Source organism: Triticum dicoccoides, chromosome 5A, assembly GCF_002162155.2.
Source record: "Triticum dicoccoides isolate Atlit2015 ecotype Zavitan chromosome 5A, WEW_v2.0, whole genome shotgun sequence".
Taxonomy (NCBI): domain Eukaryota; kingdom Viridiplantae; phylum Streptophyta; class Magnoliopsida; order Poales; family Poaceae; genus Triticum; species Triticum dicoccoides.
This window is the reverse complement of record NC_041388.1, coordinates 412,077,736-412,093,916: the sequence shown is the minus strand read 5'-3', so window position 1 is coordinate 412,093,916 and position 16,181 is coordinate 412,077,736.

The following is a 16,181-nucleotide window of genomic DNA, read 5'->3' as shown; positions in this document are numbered from 1 at the left end:
GGCACCGAGCAGCGACGCAGCACCGTACGCCCCCCGACCCTCCTCCTCCTCCCCTTGCCCCCCGCCTGCGTCGGGGCTGACGGACCCTTCTCTGTCTCGCAGGGCAAGGTCTCGAGCGCCTCTACGACACCGACGCCTCCACCGTCTATGGCGTTTGCGCCTTCTTCCACCTCCGGCCACTGCGGCCTCACCGTCGATTCGCGTCACCTCGTCAACCCCGGCCCCGCACGAGCTCGCCATCGTCTTCCTCTCGGTGAGCTGCACCGGTTCCCCTCCCCCCTTTCTGTTAACTGAACATTGTCAGGTTTAGGTTCTGTTAACTAAAAAAGTTTAGATTCAGAAACATTGTTGGACTGGTAGGATGTTTGTTGAACAGAGCAATCTACACCTGTAATTTCTACGGTTGTGCCTTTGTTACTCCAGTCAAAATTTCAGTCAAAATTTTCCTGTCAAAATTTTCAGTCAAGCACAACTAATCATGTAACTTGAGACCTTGCCCTGCGGCATTATAATGTTTTATGCCTGCATCAACACTTCTCTGTACTGCATGCGGTTGTTATAGTTGAGGGTCAAAAGTAGGGGCTAGCTTTAACATGATTCGCTAGTCCTTTCATCACAAAACACATTATTTGAAAAGGGGATATTCTAAAGTCGATGCTTTCTCGGGATGGGAATAATAGTCTAAAATACACCTGATGGAAACCTTTGTTGATTGTGATCTCTGCACATGTTTAATGTCTATGCTGTTGTGCGGCTGTTATGTGTGTCTATGTCGGTGAGCTTGTGTTATGCACTTCTGCGTTTTGATGTCCCCACTTACCTTAGTTTTTTCATCTCACTGGCCCTTTTCATTGTATTGGTCCTTTTCATTTTTGTCAAAGAGGCCCCGAGTTCTCTCTTCACTTGTGTGGTGATTGTCTTGGTCCTTTTCATTTTTGTCATGGCATTCTTGAGGTGCTGATGTGTCTGAGGGCATGAACCATGATCAGGTTGAGTTCAGATTTCATTAGATTAGATGGATTTTCATGCCTTGTGTCCTGATAGTTGGATATTTGAGTAGTATTGTCAATAGTAATAACTTTTACATGTTCGCATTGCTTCCAAGAGTAACAATAGGTGCTTAGGACACCTTTAGGAGATCTACTCATCTCTAATCATGCTACCCAAGGATAGGAACCGTATGCTTCTCTATATATTTTTCCAGTGTCCTCTATTGGTGGTTCTATGATGTAGTCCAGATGAAACCAATAGCATGCATTGAGAAATAGAGTATTAAAACAGAACTTGACGTGGTTTTCCACTTAGCTATCTGAATTGAGAAAAAACATAGCTTTTGCAGTCTCTAAGGCAAAACTTGCTACTCCATATACAACTAATACTACTACTAGACAAGATACTAATCCATATACTACTAATACTACTACTGTATTTCATTTCAAAGTTCAAAATGCTAGTACTGAGATTTTCATTTCCAATGAGTGATGTTTTTCCTAGCAGTAGAAAAAACATAGCAACTTCTCTGATTTTATAAAGTTGTTCTTATATGGGTGAAACTTCACTTGTTTTTAGGCTAGTGCAGGGTGTTGCTTCTTCTGTATGGGCCAACTATGTCACAAATAAATTGTTCCTTCATCTGTATTTGACAAGTAATGACTTGCAAAGATGATGATCATCTTGCTAGTTTGCTGGGTTTTGTCTTCGACCATTGTGTCGTGATGAATTTGCAGGTACCCCGAGAGGCCTTTGAGTTTGCCGGAATGTCGATTAACTTCCGTTCTGGCAAATTCGGGTACTCCATATGTCCTATTTTCTGCAAAGGTCATGCCAAAATTTTCTGCGAATTTTAGCATGACTTTGCTAAAAATAGGACATATGGGGTACTTGCGACTAATGCATGGGCCGGGGTATCTTAGTACTTAGATAAGTAGGATCAACTGCCCCGCCATTCTTGCTGCATTAAACCATAGGTGGCAATAGAGCCAAGTGATCAGGCCCAACTTAGAATTCTCCTTAGCATCGATAAATCCTAGATGATAAACCCAACATAGGTGGCAATAGAGCCAAGTGATTAGTGCCAAGTAATTAGGCCCAACCTAGGGTGCCTCGGCATCAATAAACCCTAAATGATGAAAACTTAACTTGGCTTCTATAGGGTGCCTCAGTGTCGATGAGAACCTAAATGATGTACCCTTAGGCTTTTAGGGTGCCTCGGCGTCGACAAACCCTAAATGATAAAAGCTTAGCTTTTAGGATGCCTCGGTGTCGACAAACCCTAAATGATGAGACCATGATCTTGTTCCTTGATAATAACCAACTTTTTGACCAAACTTTTTTCCTATTTAGAGAGAAACATGGCCCACAACGATGAGGCCGGCGGTTCGGGCGGCAAGCAATTCTGGGAGATGTCCCAGGAGTTGGAGGAAGAACCTCACCGCTATGATGATGCCGCGGAAGACACCGATCCTGACTACACAACCCCTAGTGGCGTCGGGGATGACACCACTGATGATGGTGCCGCGGATGCCACCACTGATGATGGCGGCGCATGCACAGATGGTAGCCAACCGAAGAGGCAATGGAAGGACCGGCGCCCGAGCATGCTCAGCACTGTCAGGGAGGAATTTACTGAAGTGAACTCGGACGGGCATCCGACGGCGCCCAAGCACGTGGTCAAGGGGTACTTGGTTCAGCTCGGGTGCATTCTCTGGAGCACCGTCTCGATCAACACCAAGAACCTAAGGCATAAGGACCGAGGGAATTTGCGCAGCCTCCTCTTCACGAAGCTGCACGAATGATACAAGTTCCCCGCTGAGTTTGCAAATACACGCCTCTCAGGGAATAAAGTGAACGGTGCCGCCCTCATGAGGATGAGCACGGCCCTGTCTACTTGGAAAAGCACGGTGAAGGCAATGATTAAAAAAGGTGATAGTTATGAGAAGATCAAGGCGAAATATCCTTTGATGAGCGAAGATGACTACAAGGAGTTCAAGATCGAGTGCGAGAGCCCCGCAACCTCCGAATCAAGTCAGTGGGGGAAAGAAATGCGACAGTTGAACTTAGGGGTCCACCAACTCGGTCCCGGCGGTTACAGAGTGGCGGAGCCTATATGGGACAAGGAGGACGCGGAGCGTGCCTGTCAGCGTTCTGGGAACGGGGGTCCCCAGACTTGCCTGCCTGCGGCCTGCAGCGTGGCTGAAAGGGGGGCCCAGTGCGGCCCATCTTCATCAACACAGACCCAAGACCCTCGCGAGGGGCCAAGCCTCGCGGGGCGGACGACACGGAGCTTCCTCAGGCACGGCCTCGTCAGGCTGGCTCGTGAGGAGGTAGAGAGATCAAGGCGGGGTACCTCACGAGGTGCCCGTGACGCAAGCCATGACGACCAAGGCCGCCAGGCGGGCGCCAGCCCGCGCAGTGTCCTCCTTTCCTCTTTGGTGCAAAGGGAGCAAGTTCAGGCGAGAGCATCAAGCAAAGGCACCCATTTCGGTGCAACAAGACCAAGACCAGCCCAACGGCAGGGAGGAAGTCATTATGGAGCCCAAGCCAGCGTCACCACCAGAGCCTTTGGCAGGCGAGGACCAACTTTAGTCAGGATAAGTGTACCAGATGTTCCCCTTCAAAATGGCCAATTGTTGGCGCCCTTCCCGCTCAATATTTGGGAAGAGGCCCAGGGCCTTTGCCTATAAATAGGACTAGCCACCCCCAGGATCGAAGATCGGCCAACCCAGAAGAAAGCTGGGATCGGATCGAGTAGCATCACACATAGAGAGAGAGAGAAGGGTGACTGAACTCCTCCTAGCAGTTCATCCCCCAAGCCAAGAACAGACCCTCGCGAGGTTGTTCCTCCTTGTATTGCTCATCATCATCAGCCCAAGAGGCAATCCACCACACCACAAACTAGAGTAGGGTATTACACCACAATGGTGGCCCGAACTAGTATACACTCTGTGTCTCTTGTGCTGTTCTTTCCATAGCTTAGATCTTAGCGTGGCGGTGGGGTGCAGGTAGGTAGAAGGCGAAATCTCCATGCGCACCCTAGTGTTTGAACCTCAAGGGTCTGCCAGAACCCGAAATCCGACATTTGGCGTGCCAGGTAGGGGTGCGCCGGGATTCGTCTTCCACCGCCCCGTTCTCCTTCGACCATCGCGTCCATGTCTGACGGTCGTCGGGCCCGCGCCGAGCCGCTCTCGCTTCCCGCGTCGCCTAGACGGCTCCTGTCGGCGGGCGTCCTCGCTATTCCCCATCACCTGCCGTCAACACCGCCACCGGCCCGGCGGGAAACGAGCAGCAAGTGTCGTCTCAGCATCTGTCCATGCGGCAAGACGGCCGCACCGCTACTCCCTCGCTCACCCCAGATGGTTCTTCGTCCCGCGCGCTCCGCGCACCCATGGAGGCTCGAGCTGCGCTCATCGCGGCAAACGAGCTCCTGCGCTACCGTCCCGTCGACGACGTCTACGAAGAATGGCTCGACCGTGTCGCTGAGCTCGTCCGCGCCGCAGGGGGCTCTCCTGCGCCGTCCGTTCCGCTGCACCGCACCCCGCCCTGCGCGGGCGACGAAGCTCCGGGGGCACCCCAGCCGCCTCCTCCTCAAGAAGGCGCCCAGGCTCCAAGGCGCGTGGCCCCTGGGCGGAACCCGCTCCGTCAAGTGCCAGCGTGGCAAGAGCAAAGATGCCAAGAAGTCCCTCGCCCACAAGAAGCTGCCCGGGCACTCCCTGCTCCGGCACGTCGCGGCCATGCTCCTGCTCCCGCACATGAAGACCCCGCACTGCTCCCAGCTGCAGTGCATGGGGACCTGCAAGACCAAGCTCTCCGTCACCCAAGGCCTCCTGTGGCCACAGCAGGCTGGCATGCCTTCACCACCGAGCTACGTAGCGTCGCGTGGCCCGGCAAGTTCAAGCCAGACCTGCCTCCTCGTTACGACGGCACGGCCGACCCTGCGGAGTTCCTCCAGCTCTATAAGCTGGGCATCGAAGCTGCCAACGGAGACAAGAAGGTCATGGCGAACTGGTTTCCCATGGCGCTCAAGGACGGGGCCCGCACCTGGCTCCTGAACCTAGCTCCAGGCACGATCTCCTCCTAGGACGAGATGCGCACCCGCTTCATCGCCAACTTCCAAGGTACTCGGGACCGGCCACCCGCCGTGAGTGACATGCACCGCATCAAGCAACAACCCGGAGAGACCCTGCAGAAGTACATCCAGTGCTTCAACAATGCATGCCTCAAGATTCCCAAGGTGACCGAGGAGGCCATCATCTCAGCCTTCTTCGTCGGCGTGCACGACGTCAAGATGAAGGAGGAGCTAGCGATTCATGAAGACCAGTGCACTTCCTTGGAGCTGTTCAACTTGGCGACCAAGTGCGCCAGGACTGAGGAAGGGCGTCTCTCCCTCCTCGAGCTGCCTGCCGCAGACCCAGAAGAGAAGAAGCCCAAGGCCAAGGATGTGAAGCGCAAGGGGGCTGCCATGCTAGCGGCAGAACCAGACACCAAGCGGGGCAGAGATCAGCCTGAATCTTCCAAGGGCAGTCGGTACTGTGTGTACCACGACCTCCACACCCACAACACCAACGAATGTCAAGAGCTCCGAGCCGTGCGAGAAGGAAGGATCGGCCGTCATCCCGACCGCGGTGACCGGGGCTACGGTCGAGGAGGAGGAAGGAACACAGGACGCTGGGAAGACCGCTGCCCACGCCAAGGGTGGCGCGATCGACCTCGCGAGGATCACTGGCAAGACCTCCCTCGCGAGGGAGACTGAAGGGATCAGCCTCGCGAGGATCACCCGCAAGGCAACGAAGGCCTCCCAACGAAGGCCAAGGAGAAACGAGGACCGCCATCAGGATGAGGGGGCTGGGGGATTCCATGAGCCGCGCGCGATCGCCTGCATCCTGGTCGGGGCTCAAGCCCCAGCCTCTCAACGCATCTTCAAGCAGTTCGCCCGCGAAGTGAATGCAGTCCTCCCCAAGCTCGAAGCCACGCGCCCTCTCAGGTGGTCAGCGTGCGCCTTCATGTTCAGCTCAGCAGATCAGCTCAAGTGTGCGGCCACGGCCGGAGTCCTCCCGATGCTTTGTTCCCCAATCATCAGCAACGTGCTGGTCACCAGGACCCTCATCGATGGCGGGGCAGGGCTCAACGTCCTGTCCGTGGAAACATTCAACAATCTCCAACTACCCTACAACCAGCTTCAGCCAACCAAGCCTTTCTCCAGAGTCACCGACGGCTCCACGGTCCCGATTGGGCAGGTCCGCCTCCCTGTCACCTTCGGGGCACGCAACAACTACCGCACCGAGCTCATCGACTTCGACGTCGCTCACATTCGCCTGCCGTACACCGCCATCCTCGGGTACCCGGCGCTGGCCAAGTTCATGGTCGTGACTCACCACGGCTACAACGTCCTCAAGATGCCAGGAAGTGGCGGAGTCATCACGGTGCCCTGTGAAGAGAAGGACGTGGTGTGTTCCCTGGAACGAGCCTTTCAGGCCGCATCACTGGAAGACCCGGATCGCGGAAGCAGGAGGCTTCCCGAGGCCACCCCCAAGAGGAAGAAGACATCGTCCGGCCCGGCGCCTCAGGAGGCAGGCCCCTCAGGGCCCGCGCCTGCCCAGGGGGAACCTCCTTCCATCGCATAGGAAAGCGCGCCCGGCGCCCTCCTAAGGCAGGGCTCGGGGGCTCTCCCCTGGAGGGCCACCGACCTGGCTAGGGTCACGAGGGAGGCGCTTGGGCACCACATGCAGGAGTGTTTCGAAGCACGTTTCCCTCAAGAAGGAGTAAGGCAAGGAGGGCCAGACCCTCAGGAGTTCGTCAGCAAGGCCATTCAGGAGCTACAGGAGTCAAGAGTCATGAGAGGCGGCCGCCGCCTACCAGTTGTGGCTCCCCATCCAGGCGAGGATGGTGGGCTGCGCGTCTGCATCGACATACCAGGGCTCAATTGAGTCACCTCTCTGGAGCGCCTCTGGCCCTCGCGAGTGGGGCGCTACGAAGGTCCGCCCCATAGCTACGTTCGCATTCCCTACGACTTGCCGAGCGCGCCTGCCACGTACCAGCGCCTCATGAGGGGCATAACGGATGCTCAAGAGGCCAGACGTTCCGCAGCCCTGGCGGAGATGGAGATGGACCGCGAGGAGCCACTAGCGCCTCCGGAGCCTCCCGAGGCCCCTGGGGCTGTGGGCTCATGAGGATCGGCTTCCACAGCCACCAAGTCTGCTACACCAACGCTGCTTCGTCCTCAACATCATCAGGTGACATCTTTCAAGTTTCATTTCCATCTGGGAGCGCCCCCCAGGGCTGTATTATTCCCAGGCCGCGTGGGTCCGTCCCTGCGGCATGTATCCCTTTTATTTCATGTTGTTAGCTTACTTTGTTGGGGGCGCCCCTCGGGCTGCATCATCCCCAAGTCGCTCGGGCCAGACCCAGCGGGACGTATCCCTTTAGCGTTTATTTACGGCTATGCGTTCGACCCACCATGCTTGATTATTTGATGCCGGTCCACGGCACCTCTTCTTCTCCATGCCGACCACTTGCACGTTAAAGGGGGGGTACCTGAGCATCGCGACTCAGGGCTCTTACTGGCTCTCCAGCCCTCACCCTTTGGCCTTGTCCACGGCATCGCGACCTGGCATACCAGCGACGATAGAGACCAGCTCGAGGGCCGGGACCCGAGGACGTAGAGTGCCGGCATCTAACCAAATTTGAAGGAACACATCACAAGATAAGGCCCAGTGCCAGGCACAACCCGCCTAGAGGTAGGGCCCCGTGAGTCCCGCGCTGGCTCACGGGTGCCCAGACACACCTCGCCAGGCCCTACCGTGCCAGCCACATGTCAGGGCGGGGCTGTACACTGTGAAGCTGTCGCGTTTTGGAAAAGGCCCAGAGCCTGTGAAGAAGGCGAATGCCTGTGAAGCAGTCGCGTTTTGGAAAAGGCCCAGAGCATATGAAGAAGGCGAATGCCTGTGAAGCTGTCGCGTTTTGGAAAAGGCCCGGAGCCTGTGAAGAAGGCCAACGCCTGTGAAGCTCGCCGCCCGTGACACTCTCACTTAATAATGAGTTGGGGCTGTACACGCCCCGGAGTCTCAGGAGCGCTGGCCTCAGGCCCTGGAGCTCCCTCCCACGCCCAGTGGCAGCACTTAGCTCCGCGCTGGTGAGAAGACGTCGAAGACTAGATTAGGTGCCGGACACGGCTTTTTCATTTGCTTTCCGCAGTTGGCTTGTTCATTCTCATTCAAAGATTTGTTGAAGCTGTTGCCGTCTTTGACTTGTGGTTCTTCGACTTTTCACTCTCCTGCCTCGATTTCTCTTATGCAAGGCCTCGCGAGGGGGGCAGCCGAGCGCCCTTGTGAGTGTTTCTGTCCTAGTCGTTCAAAGGTTTCGTGACCCGGGTCCATTACAGGAGCACCCCTCCAGTCCGTGCCCGACGGGCACCGCGACACGAGCACAGGGCCTGGGTCGGTCCCCCCCCCCACGGCTGGGGCCGGGAGCTATCCACGCGCAGGCACGTAGCCGGAAGGCACGATAACGGAAGGAAAGCGATGATTAACAGCAATAACCCAAACACGCCCCCGCGGGGCTCCACACTACTGTCTTTTCACGCAGGGAAAAGGAAAAGAAAGAGCAAATCAGGTGCAGCTCGCCTCACACCGGCCTGCAGGGAAGACTCGGGCTGCCTCCGGGGCTCAGGCAGACTCCCTCTCGCGCTTCACCGAGGCGCGAGGGCGGGCAGACGCGCTACCACCTTCCAAGCAGGTGCGACGGCGTGGAGGCTGACAGCGGCCACCGCTAGAAGAGTCGCCGCCTGAAGAAGAACCGGTGAAGCTTGGGGAACCCTGAGCGCCGCCAATCACGCGAGCGCTGTCCTCTCCATCATCGCCGGGGCTGGGTCCCCGGCCGCGGTCGTCGTCCTCAGGGCAGCACCCTGTGCGGCGACCATCTTCCCCAAACACCCTCACGTAGAGGGTGGCATCACCGTCAAACTTGAAGTGCAGGGTGCACCGACGGCTCAGGCCACGCGCGCGGGTGAACCTCTGCCAACCACGGGTCAAGGCCAGGCTCCCGGCTGCGGAGACCTCCAATGAAGCCCATGAGGCCCGGCTGCAGCAGCCGTCAGCCTGAAGCCATAGGCCGCCCAGGAGCTCGCCGAGGAGGAAGCGAGGAAGTTGAAGTCGGGTGCCAGTCGGCTCCGCCGACCACAAGACGAACTCCGGCAGCACCTCTGCAGCGCGAAAGTGCGGCCTAGGGGAACGCGCGACCGAAGCGCGCCCCCCGGCAGCAGCAGTCCGCCCGTTATCGAGCTGGAAATCATCTCCATGGCCGCGGGGAGCTGCCGTGGTGGCCACAGGATGTTTGCGAGGGCGACCTCAGCCGCGCTTGGGTTGGGGAGAGGCAGGCTCAACCTGGCGAGCCTTCCCCTTCTCCGCGGACGAGAACCTGCTCGACGGAGCCATGAAGAAGAAGGAGAAGCAAGAGGGCATGAACTGGAAGGGCGCGAGCCGCTCTGTACTTATAGCCGGCGAGGGCCAACCCTCGGCCTCCACGATCGCAGCTAATCATGACCAGCTTTGCATGCAGGGACTTGTCCAGTCCGTGCAGTTGCCGAGGCGCCGTGGGGAAGTGGAGACACCCACGTCCAACCAACCGCCATGCGGCGCCCAAGGCCGCAGGCTGTTAGGGCCCGCGACGCTTCGCCCTTGCCCTTTCGCCTCCCTACACGGCCAAGTCCGGGCGCGCCTCAGGCCCGGGGGCTACTGTCGGTGTTTTGGGAACGGGGGTCCCCAGACTTGCCTGCCTGCGGCCTGCGGCGTGGCTCAAAGGGGGGCCCAGCACGGCCCATCTTCACCAACACAGACCAAGACCCTCACAAGGGGCCATGCCTCGTGGGGCGGACGACGCGGAGCTTCCTCAGGCACGGCCTCGTCAGGCTGGCTCATGAGGAGGTGGAGAGATCAAGGCGGGGTACCTCACGAGTTGCTCGTGACGCAAGCCATGACGACCAAGGGCGCCAGGCGGGCGCCAGCCCGCGTAGTGTCCTCCTTTCCTCTTTGGTGCAAAGGGAGCAAGCGCAGGCGAGAGCATCAAGCAAAGGCACCCGTTTCGGTGCAACGAGACCAAGACCAGCCCAACGGGAGGGAGGAAGTCATTGTGGAGCCCAAGCCAGCGTCACCACCCGAGCCTTTGGAAGGCGAGGACCAACTTTAGTCAGGATAAGTGTACCAGATGTTCCCCTTCAAAATGGTCAATTGTTGGCGCCCTTCCCGCTCAATATTTGGGAAGAGGCCCAGGGCCTTTGCCTATAAATAGGACTAGCCACCCCCAGGATCGAAGATCGGCCACCCCAGAAGCAAGCTAGGATCGGATCGAGTAGCATCACACACACAGAGAGAGAGAAGGGTGACTGAACTCCTCCTAGCAGTTCATCCCCCAAGCCAAGAACAGACCCTCGCGAGGCTCATCATCATCAGCCCAAGAGGCAATCCACCACACCACAAACTAGAGTAGGGTATTACACCACAATGGTGGCCCGAACTAGTATAAACTCTGTGTCACTTGTGCTGTTTTTTCATAGCTTAGATCTTAGCGTGGCGGTGGGATGCATGTAGGTAGAAGGCAAAATCTCCGCGCGCACCCCAGTGTTCGAACCTCAAGGGTCTGCCAGAACCCGAAATCCGACATTTGGCGCGCCAGGTAGGGGTGCGCCGGGATTCGTCTTCCACTGCCCCGTTCTCCTCCGACCATCGCGTCCATGTCTGACGCTCGTCGGGCCCGCGCCGAGCACCGAGCCGCTCTCGCTTCCCGCGTCGCCCAGACGGCTCCTGTCGCGCGGGCATCCTCGCCGTTCCCCGTCACCTGCCGTCAACGCCGCCACCGGCCCGGCGGGAAACGAGCAGCAAGCGTCGTCTCAGCATCTGTCCGTGCGGCAAGACGGCCGCACCGCTACTCCCTCGCTCACCCCAGCTGGTTCTTCGTCCCGCGCGCTCCGCGCACCCATGGAGGCTAGAGCTGCGCTCAACATGGCAAACGAGCTCCTGCGCTACCGTCCCGTCGACGACATCTACGAAGAATGGCTCGACCGTGTCGCCGAGCTCGTCCACGCCGCACGGGGCTCTCCTGCGCCGTCCGTTCCGCTGCACCGCACCCCGCCCTGCACGGGCGACGAAGCTCCGGGGGCACCCCAGGCGCCTCCTCCTCAAGAAGGCGCCCAGGCTCCAAGGCGCGTGGCCCCTTGGCGGAACCCGCTCCGTCAGGTGCCAGCGCGGCAAGAGCAGAGCTGCCAAGAAGTCCCTCGCCCGCAAGAAGCTGCCCGGGCGCTCCCTGCTCCGGCACGTCGCGGCCATGCTCCTGCTCCCGCACATCAAGACCCCGCGCTGCTCCCAGCTGCAGTGCATGGGGACCTGCAAGACCAAGCTCTCCGTCACCCAAGGCCTCCTGTGGCCACAGCAGGCTGGCATACCTTCATCACCGAGCTACGCAGTGTCGCGTGGCCCGGTAAGTTCAATCTAGACCTGCCTCCTCGTTACGACGGCACGGCTGACCCTGCGGAGTTCCTCTAGCTCTATGAGCTGGGCATCGAAGCTGCCAACGGAGACAAGATGGTCATGGCAAACTGGTTTCCCATGGCGCTCAAGGATGGGGCCCGCACCTGGCTCCTGAACCTAACTCCAGGCACGATCTCCTCCTGGGACGAGATGCGCACCCGCTTCATCGCCAACTTCCAAGGTACTCGTGACCGGCCACCCGCCGTGAGTGACATGCGCCGCATCAAGCAACAACCCGGAGAGACCCTGCAGAAGTACATCCAGCGCTTCAACAACGCACGCCTCAAGATTCCCAAGGTGACCGAGGAGGCCATCATCTCAGCCTTCTCCGACGGCGTGCACGACGTCAAGATGAAGGAGGAGCTAGCGATGCATGAAGACCTGTGCACTTCCTTGGAGCTGTTCAACTTGGCGACCAAGTGCGCCAGGGCTGAGGAAGGGCGTCTCTCCCTCCTCGAGCTGCCTGCCGCAGACCCAGAAGAGAAGAAGCCCAAGGCCAAGGATGTGAAGCGCAAGGGGGCTGCCGTGCTCGCGGCAGAACCAGACACCAAGCGGGGCAGAGATCAGCCCGAATCTTCCAAGGGCAGTCGGTACTGTGTGTCGCACGACCTCCACACCCACAACACCAACGAATGTCAAGAGCTCCGAGCCGTGCGAGAAGGAAGGATCGGCCGTCGTCCCGACCGCGGTGACCGGGGCTACGGTCGAGAGGAGGAAGGAACACATGACGCTTGGAAGACCGCTGCCCGCGCCAAGGGTGGCTCGATCGACCTCGCGAGGATCACTGGCAAGACCTCCCTCGTGAGGGAGACTAGAGGGATCAGCCTCGCGAGGATCGCCCGCAAGGCAACGAAGGCCTCCCACCGCTGTCGCCGCAGCCAAGGAGAAACGAGGACCGCCATCAGGACGAGGGGGCTGGGGCTTCCAGGAGCCGCGCGCGATTGCCTGCATCCTGGGCGGGGCTCAAGCCCCAGGCTCTCAACGCATCTTCAAGCAGTTCGCCCGTGAAGTGAATGCAGTCCTCCCCAAGCTCGAAGCCACGCGCCCTCTCAGGTGGTCGGCGTGCGCCATCACGTTCAGCTCAGCAGATCAGCTCAAGTGTGCGGCCACGGCCGGAGTCCTCCCGATGCTTTGTTCCCCAATCATCAGCAACGTGTTGGTCACCAGGACCCTCATCGATGGCGGGGCAGGGCTCAACGTCCTGTCCGTGGAAACATTCAACAATCTCCAACTGCCCTACAACTAGCATCAGCCAACCAAGCCTTTCTCTGGAGTCACCGACGGCTCCACGGTCCCGATTGGGCAGGTCCGCCTCCTTGTCACCTTCGGGGCACGCAACAACTACCGCACCGAGCTCATCGACTTCAACGTCGCTCACATTCACCTGCCGTACAACGCCATCCTCGGGTACCCAGCGCTGGCCAAGTTCATGGTCGTGCCTCACCACGGCTACAACGTCCTCAAGATGCCAGGAAGTGGCGGAGTCATCACGGTGCCCTGTGAAGAGAAGGACGCGGTGTGTTCCCTAGAACGAGCCTTTCAGGCCGCATCACTGGAAGACCCGGATCGCGGAAGCAGGAGGCTTCCCGAGGCCACCCCCAAGAAGAAGAAGACATCGTCCGACCCGGCTCCTCAGGAGGTAGGCCCCTCAGGGCCCACGCCTGCCTAGGGGGAACCTCCTTCCATCGCATAGGAAAGCGCACCTGGCGCCCTCCTCAGGCAGGGCTCAGGGGCTCTCCCCTGGAGGGCCACCGACCTGGCTAGGATCACGAGGGAGGCGCTTGGGCACCACATGCAGGCGTGTTTCGAAGCACGTTTCCCTCAAGAAGGAGTAAGGCAAGGAGGGCTAGACCCTCAGGAGTTCGTCAGCAAGGCCATTCAGGAGCTACAGGAGTCAAGAGTCATGAGAGGCGGCCGCCGCCTACCAGCTGTGGCTCCCCATCTAGGCGAGGATGGTGGGCTGCACATCTGCATCGACATACCAGGGCTCAATCGAGTCGCCTCTCTGTAGTGCCTCTGGCCCTCGCGAGTGGGGCGCTGCGAAGGTCCGCCCCATAGCTACGTTCGCATGCCTTACGACTTACCGAGCGCGGCTGCCACATACCAGCGCCTCATGAGGGGCATCACGGAGGCTCAAGAGGCCAGGCGTTCCGCAGCCCTGGCGGAGATGGAGATGGTCCGCGAGGAGCCACCAGCGCCTCCGGAGCCTCCCGAGGCCCCTGGGCCTAGGGGCTCGTGAGGATCGGCTTTCGCAGCCACCAAGTGTGCTACACCAACGCTGCTTCGTCCTCAACATCATCAGGTGACATCTTTCAAGTTTCATTTCCAGCTAGGAGTGCCCCCCGGGGCTGCATTATTCCCAGGCCGCGTGGGTCCGTCCCTGCGGCATGTATCCCTTTTATTTCATGTTGTTAGCTTACTTTGTTGGGTGCGCCCCTCGGGCTACATCATCCCCAAGTCGCTCGGGCCAGACCCAGCGGCACGTATCCCTTTAGCATTTATTTCCGGCTATGCGTGCGACCCACCATGCTTGATTATTTGATGCCGGTCCACGGCACCTCTTCTTCTCCATGCCGACCACTTGCACGTTAAAGGGGGGGGGGTACCTGAGCGTCACGACTCAGGGCTCTTACTGGCTCTCCAGCCCTCACCCTCTGGCCTTGTCCACGGCATCGCGACCTGGCATACCAGCGATGGCTGAGACCAGCTCGAGGGCCGGGACCAGAGGACGTAGAGTGCCGGCATCTAACCAAATTTGCAGGAACACATCACAAGATAAGGCCCAGTTCCAGGCGCAACCCGCCTAGAGGTAGGGCCCCGTGAGTCCCGCGCAAGCTCACGGGTGCCCAGATACACCTCGCTAGGCCCTACCGTGCCAGCCACGTGTCAGGGCAGGGCTATACACTGTGAAGCTGTCGCGTTTTGGAAAAGGCCCAGAGCCTGTGAAGAAGGCGAATGCCTGTGAACTGTCGCGTTTTGGAAAAGGCCCAGAGCCCATGAAGAAGGCGAATGCCTTTGAAGCTGTCGCGTTTTGGAAAGGGCCCGGAGCCTGTGAAGAAGGCCAACGCCTGTGAAGCTCGCCGCCCGTGACACTCTCACGTAGTAATGAGTTGGGGCTGTACACGCCCCGGAGTCTCAGCAGCGCCGGCCTCAGGCCCTGGGGCTCCCTCCCACGCCCAGTGGCAGCACTTAGCTCCGCGCTGGTGAGAAGACGTCGAAGACTAGATTAGGTGGCGGACCCAGCTTTTTCATTTGCTTTCCGCACTTGGCTTGTTCATTCTCATTCGAAGTTTTGTTGAAGCTGTTGCCGTCTTTGACTTGTGGTTCTTCGACTTTTTACTCTCCTGCCTTGATTTCTCTTATGCAAGGCCTCGCGAGGGGGGCAGCCGAGCGCCCTCATGAGTGTTTCTGTCCTAGTTGTTCAAAGGTTTCGCGACCCGGGTCCATTACAGGAGCACCCCTCCAGTCCGTGCCCCACGGGCATCGCGACATGAGCACAGGGCCTGGGTCGGTCACCCCCCCCCCACGGCTGGGGCCAGGAGCTATCCACGCGCAGGCACGTAGCCGGAAGGCATGATAACGGAAGCAAAGCGATGATTAACAGCAATAACCCAAACACGCCCCCGCGGGGCTCCACGCTACTGTCTTTTTACACAGGGAAAAGGAAAATAAAGAGCAAATCAGGTGCAGCTCGCCTCACACCGGCCTGCAGGGAAGACTCGGGCTGCCTCCGGGGCTCAGGCAAACTCCCTCTCGCGCTTCACTGAGGTGCGACGGCGGGCAGACGCGCTACCACCTTCCAAGCAGGTGCGACGGCGTGGAGGCTGATAGCGGCCACCGCTAGAAGAGTCGCCGCCTGAAGAAGAACCGGTGAAGCTTGGGGAACCCTGAGCGCCGCCAATCACGCGAGCGCTGTCCTCTCCATCATCGTCGGGGCTGGGTCCCCGGCCGCGGTCGTCGTCCTCAGGGCAGCACCCTGCGCGGCGACCATCTTCCCCAAACACCCTCACGTAGAGGGTGGCATCGCCGTCAAACTTGAAGTGCAGGGTGCACCGACGGCTCAGGCCACGCGCGCGGGCGAACGTCTGCCAACCATGGGTCAAGGCCAGGCTCCCGGCTGCGGAGACCTCCAATGAAGCCCATGAGGCCTGGCTGCAGCAGCCATCAGCCTGAAGCTAGAGGCCGCCCAGGAGCTCGCCGAGGAGGAAGCGAGGAAGTTGAAGTCCGGTGCTAGTCGGCTCCGCCGACCACACGACGAACTCCGGCAGCACCTCTGCAACGCGAAAGCACGACCTAGGGGAACACGCGACCGAAGCGCGCCCCCCTGCCGCAGCAGTCCGCCTGTTACCGAGCTGGAAATCATCTCCATGGCTGTGGGGAGCTGCCGTGCTGGCCACAGGATGTTTGCGAGGGCGACCTCGGCCGCGCTTGGGCGGGGGAGAGACAGGCTCAACCTGGCGAGCCTTCCCCTTCTCCGCGGACGAGAACCTGCTCGACGAAGCCATGAAGAAGAAGGAGAAGCAAGAGGGGATGAACTAGAAGGGCGTGAGCCGCTCTGTACTTATAGCCGGTGAGGGCCAACCGTCGGCCTCCACGATTGCAGGTAATCATGACCCGCTTTGCATGCAGGTACTTGTGCAGTTCGTGCAGTTGCCGAGGCGCCGT